A 10,179-nucleotide genomic window follows, 5' to 3' on the forward strand; every position below is an offset into this window, starting at 1 on the left:
AAAATGAGGTAAATTTCGGCAAAAATTTTATAAATCATGATTCTTGTTCGTAAATAATTTTGCCGGTAATCAGGTTAGTTTACTCAAATCAGACATCCTGAGCTACTTGCCAGTGATTTAGTCTTATGGGAACGTATTCATGGTACTGGTAGAGCACAGCAAGGCCGACCAAGACTAAGCTACTTGTCTATGTTACTGAAGGAAATTGGGACAAACTCTAAAGAGGAACTGTGAACCCTGATGCAGGACAGGGATATAGAGGGGGTTATCTGGCATTATAAGGCGGTTCACAAAACCACTTTTCGTTCAAATAATTAGATATCACCTCTAATTAGTTGCTCTATAGGGTCAGGAACAACCAAAAAAATTTTTGTGTCTCTACGGTTTCGTATAATACTGACTTGGGCCACGCCCATATTTTTCACCAATTTTTAACAGGTAAAATGATCTAAATCGTCAATTTAGTCACGAAGGAGTATGGAAGGAGTTCTGAATGTGTGCTCCTCTAATATAAACAGTAAGAAATGGTTAACTTTAGTCGAGGTCTCAGGTCTCTACAATGTCGGGAAGTTCCTGCAGGAATTTGCGCATTGCGCTTGAAGCGCAATATTCACAGCGCCAAAAGCGAAGGTCGTAGAGACATGAGACCTTGACTAAAGTTAACCATTTCATACTATTGCTATAATAGTATGCCACTTTCAGAGTCCTGAACACACTCCCATATCTCTTAATCGTCAATTATATGAATTTTACCTGTTAAAATATAATATCATCTTTTACTGATATCAATTTAGCTCACTGTTAGTTTTAAAAGAAAATAATACTTCACACCAAACTAACACACAATATGAGAATATAAAAAGGAAGGTTTTCTTGGAGACCTGGACCGACCATCAAAATAGTGTACATTGCTACTGTCATTGTCAAGACTCAAGAATAAGAGGGTCTAGTTGTGGGATTATGCTGGATAACAGATATGATAAGTGGTAACATCCTACAAAAGAATGTTAGCTTACTAAGGGATTTTCCTCTTACCGAATCATACAAGAAGTTAACTAAGTTCCTCCTAGTCCTAAGCATTATCTTGTTTCAGAGGGAATGAGTGATTTAAAAAGATGAGGCCAAAGAGTTAGTTGTGAAGAAGGCATTTTTACTCAGTAATTACTAAGCTAATTTTTTCGATATTTATAGCTATTTACTGATCTTGTCTTGACGTATCAGCAAGAGATCACTGGACCTCATGTTATGCTGATCCAGTTAGTGACGAGCTATGAAGTAATCATTCGACCTCATTTAATACTGATCCTATCAATGACGAGCTATGAAGGCGGGGTGCAACACCTAACCCGCCAATCCCACTAATCCCGCCAAATCCCGCCAAATCCCGCGTAATCCCGCGTAATTCCGCGTAATCCTGCCTAATTCCGCGTAATCCCGCCTAATTCCGCAAGTGCAGGGTTAGACGGAAATTGGCGGGGTTATGTGCAACACCTAACCCCACCAATCCCGCGTAATCCCGCCAAATCCCGCGTAATCCCGCCTAATTCCGCCTAATTCCGCAAGTGCGGGGTTAGACGGAAATTGGCGTGGTTATGTGTTGCACCCCGCCTTTGTAAACAACCATTCCTTCACGTGGCTTTGTTCTTCAAACGTTTAATATCACCACACAGGCTACGGTGTCCGGTCATTTAACTTTTTAGATTTGAATAATTGACAATGGCAACCCCTCCATTTTGTGCTCCATAGCGCCCCAAGAATGATGAATAAAGAACCATTATTTGATATTTTGACCAACATGAAACGATCGTTAATTGTAATTTTAAATTTTAAAAGGCAATGCCTACGGTTGATGGAAATTTAGCGTCCGCTAAACGGCGTAAATCTTGTTAACTGTTGAGTCTTGAATACAAGTCAACAGTCTTCAGTGTGAGTTTAGGACGACACAGGCGGCTGGTGGTTAGTACCATCAATTTCAGATCGGTTTCAGAAAGTTGGACCCCTTCCCTAACTCTAAGTTTCGTAAACTTTCTAGGGTTTCTAGCAATAACTCTAGCAGAGCAACACTAAGATAATCATGCCGTATAGCCGTATGGGTACGATAATGTTTGTTATAATAGAATTGAATAAGACCTTAGTCTGAAAGCTATTCTACCAGTTCTTTCTTTACTTAATAATTAAATATCAAATTAGAAAAATAAACGAGCTGTTTCGTGTCGGTCAATTATTTTGAGTTTTGATCGAGCTGTATATCCAGAGGATGTGTATTTTAGAATACAATCAGCTGATTAGACCAGTAATTTACCAGCTGCCAAAGGGTTTGCTAAACACACGTGAATGGGAACCGTGACCGGACACGAGGGCGGAAGGCACTAGGGTGGTAACTGGTACTCAAACATCGACACGCATACGGAACCAAACATCGTCCTAAATGATGAGCTAGTAATAAACTTATAATGGCATCACACAATTTCATTTTAACTTTTGTTTATAGGCGCCAACCTACTTTTATATTTATACACATTCATGATTGATAAATATTTTTTTGCTGACTTAGCCATATTCAACAATCTATTTATATCTGGCTTTACCGACAAAACATACGATTAAACAGGTTTTTGATGTTCTGAGGTAAAGCTTAGCTCGAAGAATTGGATCTACTCACGATTAAATTTGAAACTAAACATATTGATGTGACAATTAATAATCACCCAGATTTAAACCACCCAAAAATTGAGAGATTTTCCTTAAATAATTAGCCAACTCAGCAGCAGATTTTGGGGTTTGGTAACGTGCTTAGACCAATCACACACTGCCTAGATGTTCATGCGACAAACTTGATTCTCAGAATATCGCCGTCGCTGATGCAACAGTTACCCAGGTTTAGATCAGGGGTAGTACGTACCAGGATGGGTATTAACTTTGGGCTGACGAATTTTACTGAGGTGTGTTCACTCAGTTTCAAACCAACAATCCTCTCAGTTAAATCAACCACTAGTACTTATTTTCATTTCAATAAATTTGAAATAAACTGCTAAATAATAAGTTATCACTTGTTACGTAAGCCAGATGTTAATCATTTTATTTGACGTATTTCATTATAATCATATAAATGACCAAACGGTTGAGTGAACGATTGTCAAACTGATTTAGGCTTTTATTAGTTCGCCTGACCGTCTTTGCTTCTGTCTTTTTAGTTTAAATCCAGTTGTTTCGTTTAATGCCACTAAAGTCTTATAAAATCAGATGCAATTGAATTATTGAATATGACAACATTTTAATAAAAGATATTAATTAATGTTTATAAAAGTAGGTTGGCGCTTATAAACAAAAGTTAAAATAAAATTGTACGATGCAACAAGTTTATTACTAGTTCGTCATAATTTAGGACGGTGTTTAATTCGGTCCTCGTGTCCATGTTAAAGTGAGTCATGTGGTTCGCCCTCGTATCCACCCTTTAATATTAGGAAAGTACCGCCCTAGTGTCCTATACCCGAGTTAATTCATATAATATCAGGACACAGGATGGTATATTCAACGACTTATGTGACAGAAACAAAACCGTATTTGTATTACTCCTACAACTACAACCACGCAGCTGATGTGACCTACGGGACTATCTGTTGTCTGTGCTTCCTTCTCGGGACGGTGGGAAATATTGTGAGCTTTCTGTATTTTAAGGACAAGAAAAGGGACATTGCAAGCGTCACCTATATGGTGATTACGGCAAATGATACAGTCGTAAGTGTGATAGTACTCCCCGTTGGAATTTCGTTTTTGTCAGAAAGAAGTCCAGGTATCGTATTCGGTACGAACCTGGGCTGTAAAGCCTGGTATTACTTGTGGGAAATAGCAGTTTCACATAGCATTTTCTTAGTGCTATGTTTGTCTTTAACTAGGACAGTGTCACTGATGAGACCATTCCAACAACGGAAAATAAGGTATCTGCTTATAGCTATAGTATCGTACTTATTGCTAATATTGGCTTCGATAATTGGACTCAATGTTCAAGACGGTTGGAAGATTCAATTCTTCCTTTTTTGGACACGTTGTGGATTGAATGCCGGTGGAATTTCTGCAAACAGGACTGTAATTATCCTTCTTATCATCCATAACTTAGTGCAGATAGTTCCAGCGTTCGTAGTTGCAGCAAGCTGTATCATATCAGCTGTGTTGCTAACAATAAGAAATAATGTAGCAGGGCAACAGGAGCTACAGCAATCCAGAAACAGGGCGACAATAACAATTTTACTTTTTGCTTTTGTGTATGGAGTGTGTAATGTTCCCCTTGCCGTTCATTATATCTTACAAGCATACGCCCTACACACTGATAACTGGGAGTGGTTCTCTAATATGTACCAGTTTGATACACATTGGTACTACTTTAGCGCCGTATCCACTGTACTCATGGCAGTGAACTCGGCAGCAAACCCAATTCTATACTTTTGGAGAATGCCCAAGCTGAGAGAATTCTTCAAAGGGATATTGAGACTGAACAGAGAAAATAGGAGGCCTCCGAATATCATTAACCAGCAAGAGAGAGGACGTGAAGCTGCAAATGTAGAGACTCGTTTATAATTAAAGACCACGTTTTAAAATCGATTAAACGATAAGATTACCGTTTTTTAATTCAATTAAATGCATTAAAGCCATACGTACAATTTAGTTACAGCGGTTACGGAACCGAACAATTTTTCATTTTCCTTAATTTCTTCGCATGATATAGCATGTGCTGCATATCATCGAAATAATTCCACATTGAAAGGTACTTTTGCAAAAAAAGATTATGGACTTCCATTTTTACACAAAATTTGTAATATTTAAGCTCTCTTGACAATGGCAAAAGATCAATATATAATAGTGAGATTAATTACCCTTTGTTAATTTACTGAGGAATCAGCTTCCTTGAATCAAAATCGTCCCGTCCCTTTAAAAAATACCTTGCTCCAAGAACTTTATATACCGCTGCAAAATTCATTAAAACCAAACTTTGATGCAATTATGTGCAAAGTGATATTTTACAAATTAAGAGTTTATTAAACTATTGGTTTTAGCAGGTTGCATCTTTTAAAGTTTTTAAAAAAGGAAGAAACAGGAAAAAAATGTATATTCTATTTACGAGTGCTAACTATCTTATCATTTAAGTGTGCTTTAACTATCTTTATTTTATTTTGTTAATGACATGTGTGCTGTTATTTGCTGTTTAATATGACTGAGTAGAGTAAGAACATTTGATGTGATCAATAACATTCTGATCCGTATTATTGAAAAAAGCGTTGGAGATTTCTGTGCCCACCGGCGGTTCGTTTCCAAACGTAAGTTTTCAAGCAATTTTTTAGTTTGGGATCGTACATATTACATAATCACAGAGGGGTTAGAATTGGCCAAAAAATGATACTGATAACGTAATATCTGAACGACCCCTTTCCAAGGTTTCATCGTCCGCTTTAATTATACAATGAGGACTGTAGTTTGGCGGATCTTAAGAATAAGTTAAGTTTATTATTATTATTATTATAAAACAGGATCTTACCGACAAAAATGATTTTTTTAAATACCTTAATGCGGTAAACTGTACCCTTGAAAAAGATTTTCCCAACATCTGTTGCATGCAGCTATATCTCTAATTTCGTTCAATTCATACAAGTTGTCCATTTGCAAATTTGATGAAAGCAAAAATTTCTACTATTTATTTTGCAAATTTCTACTATTTAAATCACTTCTTAAAACCGATAACAAGTTCATTCTAGGTCTCCCCAATCTTCCAATGAATAAATTATCTGATTCAATAGCAAATGAGAGAGCCGTTTGGGCTGGGGTGTTCTCCATACTCCTGAGAATGTGTCCAAACATCTTCCACCGCTGGTGTTCAATACGCTTGGATAACTTTTCAACTTTGCACCTTTCATACAATGCTTTGTTGCTTATCATACCTTTAGGCCATTTGATGTTTAAAATGGACCTGAGGTGTCTACGATGGAGTGTGTCCATTTTCTCCATGGTTGCTTTCTTAGGACTCCAACTAGAACTATTTGAGTTGTAAATCAATACAGATACAACTTGAGCATCATATAACCTCAGCTTTCTTTCAAGGGATATTTTCTTACCAGACAGCCAAACTTTTTCAAAGTTCTTAATGACTAGTATAATGACTTTGAATAAACCTTTTTTGTCTCTAAAAAAGGCTCAGAATACTATATTAATTTACCTCATTTTACCTCATTTCACCTCATCCCAATTTTGCCTTTTTTGGCTGCCCTAATGAGGTAAAATGAGGTTGAATGAGTGGTGTCAAAAACGCGAATTAAATAGGTAATAATTATTTTAGTCTCTCGAGTCTTGACACCACTTTAGGGTTAGACGGGTTCCTGCTAGTACTAGGAAAGGACTGGACACTTATGCTTGAAAAGATATCGGTAATACTGATGCATAGTATGAAATACTCTAAGATCGTACACCAATCATGACCAAAATAGTTTATCGATAAAGTAAAGACACTTTAAACAGGAAAGTTTTTAGAAGAGCTTTAAAAGATTCCAGAGATTGAGCTGATGAGATGGTAACAGGAAGACGACTTTACAAGAGTACTACTCCGAGGAAGAGCACTCCAACAATTATGTAGATGATGACAAGCATCCAAAAAGCGAAGTTGTAGACTTTCTTGTTGCACTTCCGATAATAGGCGGTTTCTTTTAAAATAGGAATGAAAATGGGGGTAAATTATACTGGATATTATTAACAAGATCAATTATTGTACATTCAAATAAGCCGTAATAAATAAGATGAACAATATGACCGATTTTTAGTCAAATGATCGAAATAGCATGTTTGTAGGTCTGTTTTTAACTCAAATAATTCACCACTTACCTGCATATATGCCCTTTTTATCATATGTCTGAAGGGCTTGAACAGGCCCAGTCACAGTCTTTATGGTATCGAGTTTATCTTCCCATATTTCGCAATCTTTGTATCTTTCATCATACTTTGTCCCTTCAAAAGCTATTTTGTCATTCAACCATATCCGAACTCTGCTCGATGAAATATAAAAAGTCCAAACATCCTGTATTTTAAAAACATGTATATTATTTATTGACAATTGCCTTGTTTGATTGCACAGCTTTAATGAATAATATGAAATAGCCAAATTCAATTTTGAGGGGGTCCTGCTTGTTCCAGTAGGAGTCATGTTCCCATTGAATGCTCATCAGGTCTGAAGTTAGAGGGGCCCTGGTCACAATACTAAATATTTTGGACTTGAAATGGCCTTCAATAGGGATATCAATAGCGTTGTTATTGTCTGAAAAAGATTTTCGTTAATATCTTTGAAAAAATATATATAAGAGGATCGAGACAGAAACAGGGATTGAAGAAGCCTTGAAAATATAACGTACTTACAGAGTAGAACAGAAGATTTTGCCTTAAAAACCCAGACACTTCCACAAATAAACCAAGCCAAGAGAAAGAGTCCAACTGCCCCATTAAAGATTGCAAGTAGTGTTTCTGAGCAACCTAAAACAAGATCTCACTTAAACTTTCATGTTTGATGGATATGGGTCATTCATGTATTACGTAAATTTACTATGTAATAGTGGAAAACATTCAGTAATGGTTAACTTCCTACCTTTAGTAGGGATCCAAAGTTGCTGCCATATCAGAGTGAAAACGATGCCATTTACCAACAGAAATAACGGTATCTTATCATCTATATTGCATTCATCTTTATAAATAAATCCCATGATAATCTGTGCTACTGGTAGTCCACAAAAAATAATGTTAACAGCAACTGAAAAACAAATAATCAGTCATAGTTACTGCAAGAAAATTTCAAATATCTCACACTTGGATCAAGGTGAAAGCATCTTCTGGATGGACGCATTTAATACTCAATACACATTAAGACATACTGAAGTAAAAATATAGGCACTCATGACTCACCAATTAGGCATAGGTAGCCACAGAATGTGTCTGGTTCATCATCATCACTGTCATTATTTTGATCTTTATTTTCCTCAGCGTCGTCATTAGCTTCTTCCGATTCGTTTCTATCAACTTCATGATTATTTTTACTTTGGCTTTGTCCTAGGATGGTTTTGCGATGGTCTTTGGGAAGGATTTTGCAGTGTCAAATAGAGAATTGTAAGCTGGAGGTGGTGCATTGAGAGGCTCCTGAATGATGTTGGTTAATATACTACTTGTACTCGTGAATAGAAGTAATTGTAAGCAAGGAAAACAGATTTTTTTAAATAATTAAGATGCTGAAACACATACTTGGTTAGGCTCGTAGTCGTAGAGTGGAGCAGTGGGATGAATTATGGAAGTGTCTTCTTCCCAAGACTGAGAGAATTTCCTTCTTCAGGAAGTACGGAATCTAATTCATAATGGTGAGCCATTTATTTCATCTTCTATGCTAAATAGAATAGTCAAACAATATACAGAGATAATTTAGCTATTCGTATCATTAAATTCAGCTATTCACATGTTAATCGTAGACCAAGACCATCCATCACTCACTCGCCAAATTGCAGTCCCAATCTTTATTGGGACATAGATCTTTTAGAAAACTTACATAATATTATTGCTGCAGCAGATACAAATGCAAATACAAACATCATATTCCCAACCATTTGCACCATTAAATTAATTATATTAGGGAATTCATACTTAATCCTTAACTTTTGCTGTTGTTAACTGATATGATACATTTACTTGATTTTTTATTTAAAATGTGGTCAGAAACGGGATCTCTTCCTGAAGTGTGGAAGTTAGCATCCGTTATTGTAGCGCGATGCACTACTGGGTCGCGCGCGCATCAAATAATGCTTCTCGCAACCACTTCGGTAGATCGGCGAGATGCACCACTGTGCCTCACCGAGCTGCGAAGGATTGACATCGTGAATCAAAGAAAACGGCAGACTATATAGACTAGCTCAAGCTAAGCTAGGTAAACGCGTACGCGTATTACTTTATATTTATTTATAAGTATATGGTTTTATCACGTCGTGACCCCCACGGTCGTTTCACTATAGAGTAGAGTTTAATTTCTACGATACAGGGGAGCCGCGCACTCGTGCGCGGAGGGTCTGGGGTCATACAACATATGACAAGTATATGGTTGACAAACGCTGTAACCCCTTTTGAGCGCGCGCGAAGCGCTCGCGGCCGGCCGGCCGGCCGCAAAAGGGGCACACCATTTAGGGAATTGCACTATTTGGCGGGACCCAGAATATGGCTCCCTATTAAGTGATTTGACCATATTCGGATGTAATTGCTTCAGATGAAGAGAAAGATGACGCGCGCGCGTAACCGAAACATTTTATTGCATAATTGTTAACAAAATTTATTTATTTAACATTTTATCATCAACAATTTCAATAATAATGTTTTTTATTTCTTGTTAACACTTCATTGGAGTATTTTCAAATTTAAGAGGACAAAAAAGTTTTTATTTTTATCAAAAATTGTGTAATTTGTTTCAATTTGTCAATATTTAATCATTCGCGTGCACGAGCGGTATACAACGTGTAGCAAGTATATGGTTGACGTTACGCTGCAACCCCTTTTCGAGCGCGAAGCCGGCCAGCCGAGAGAAGTATATAACGTACGTAGCAAATATATAACGGCGCCTGTCGGGTCATTTATCATTATCAATAATTAATGGACTATATAATATGGACATTGGACGTACATGGACATTGACAACATTTTACGTACATGTGACATGGTCAATTTTTATTTCATCCGTGATTCGTAGGGCCAATTCTGGTCGAAAGAAAATCACGTCCATGTCCAGTGGTACCCGGTACCGGTACTGGTAGTGGGGCGATTTGAGCAGCGACATGATCACATATAGTAATAATTGTCATAATAGTCAGTGTAATAAGCGCCAAGCGCGAGCACAGAACTTTTTTTCTCCGATTTCGATAAATTTGGTACCAAAAGTTGTCTAAAAATGTAAATAAAATAAATCCACCGTGTAGCAATTTTCGCTAAAAATGCTACACGGCGCTTGTTCGCCGCGCGTGCATTTTTCGCGCAAATATTTAGTTTTTGGCCTATAACTTTCACATTTTCAGATATTATCACATAATTATTATGGCATCGTAATCAGCTCATCAAGATAAAACTTTTAGTACTAATATTTTAAGATTTAAAGGAAAATTATTTTCAACATTTTAAAATCTG

The 10,179-nt window shown here is 36.9% G+C and overlaps 1 long non-coding RNA gene across 1 annotated transcript; it reads right to left on the reverse strand.

The window, feature by feature from the left end:
• Nucleotides 1-6,382: 6,382 nt before the first annotated feature.
• LOC134813356 (uncharacterized) lies at nt 6,383-8,403 on the reverse strand. The gene is made up of 6 exons (XR_010160002.1): nt 8,266-8,403; nt 7,933-8,163; nt 7,619-7,780; nt 7,393-7,506; nt 6,865-7,294; nt 6,383-6,686 (listed from the first exon to the last, which is right to left on the reverse strand). It is a non-coding gene; the product is annotated as an uncharacterized LOC134813356 (long non-coding RNA).
• Between the last annotated feature and the right edge of the window lie 1,776 nt (nt 8,404-10,179).

This window comes from Bolinopsis microptera, chromosome 3 (assembly GCF_026151205.1).
Source record: "Bolinopsis microptera isolate Bmic1 chromosome 3, MBARI_Bmic_1.0, whole genome shotgun sequence".
NCBI classification, from domain to species: Eukaryota; Metazoa; Ctenophora; class Tentaculata; order Lobata; family Bolinopsidae; genus Bolinopsis; species Bolinopsis microptera.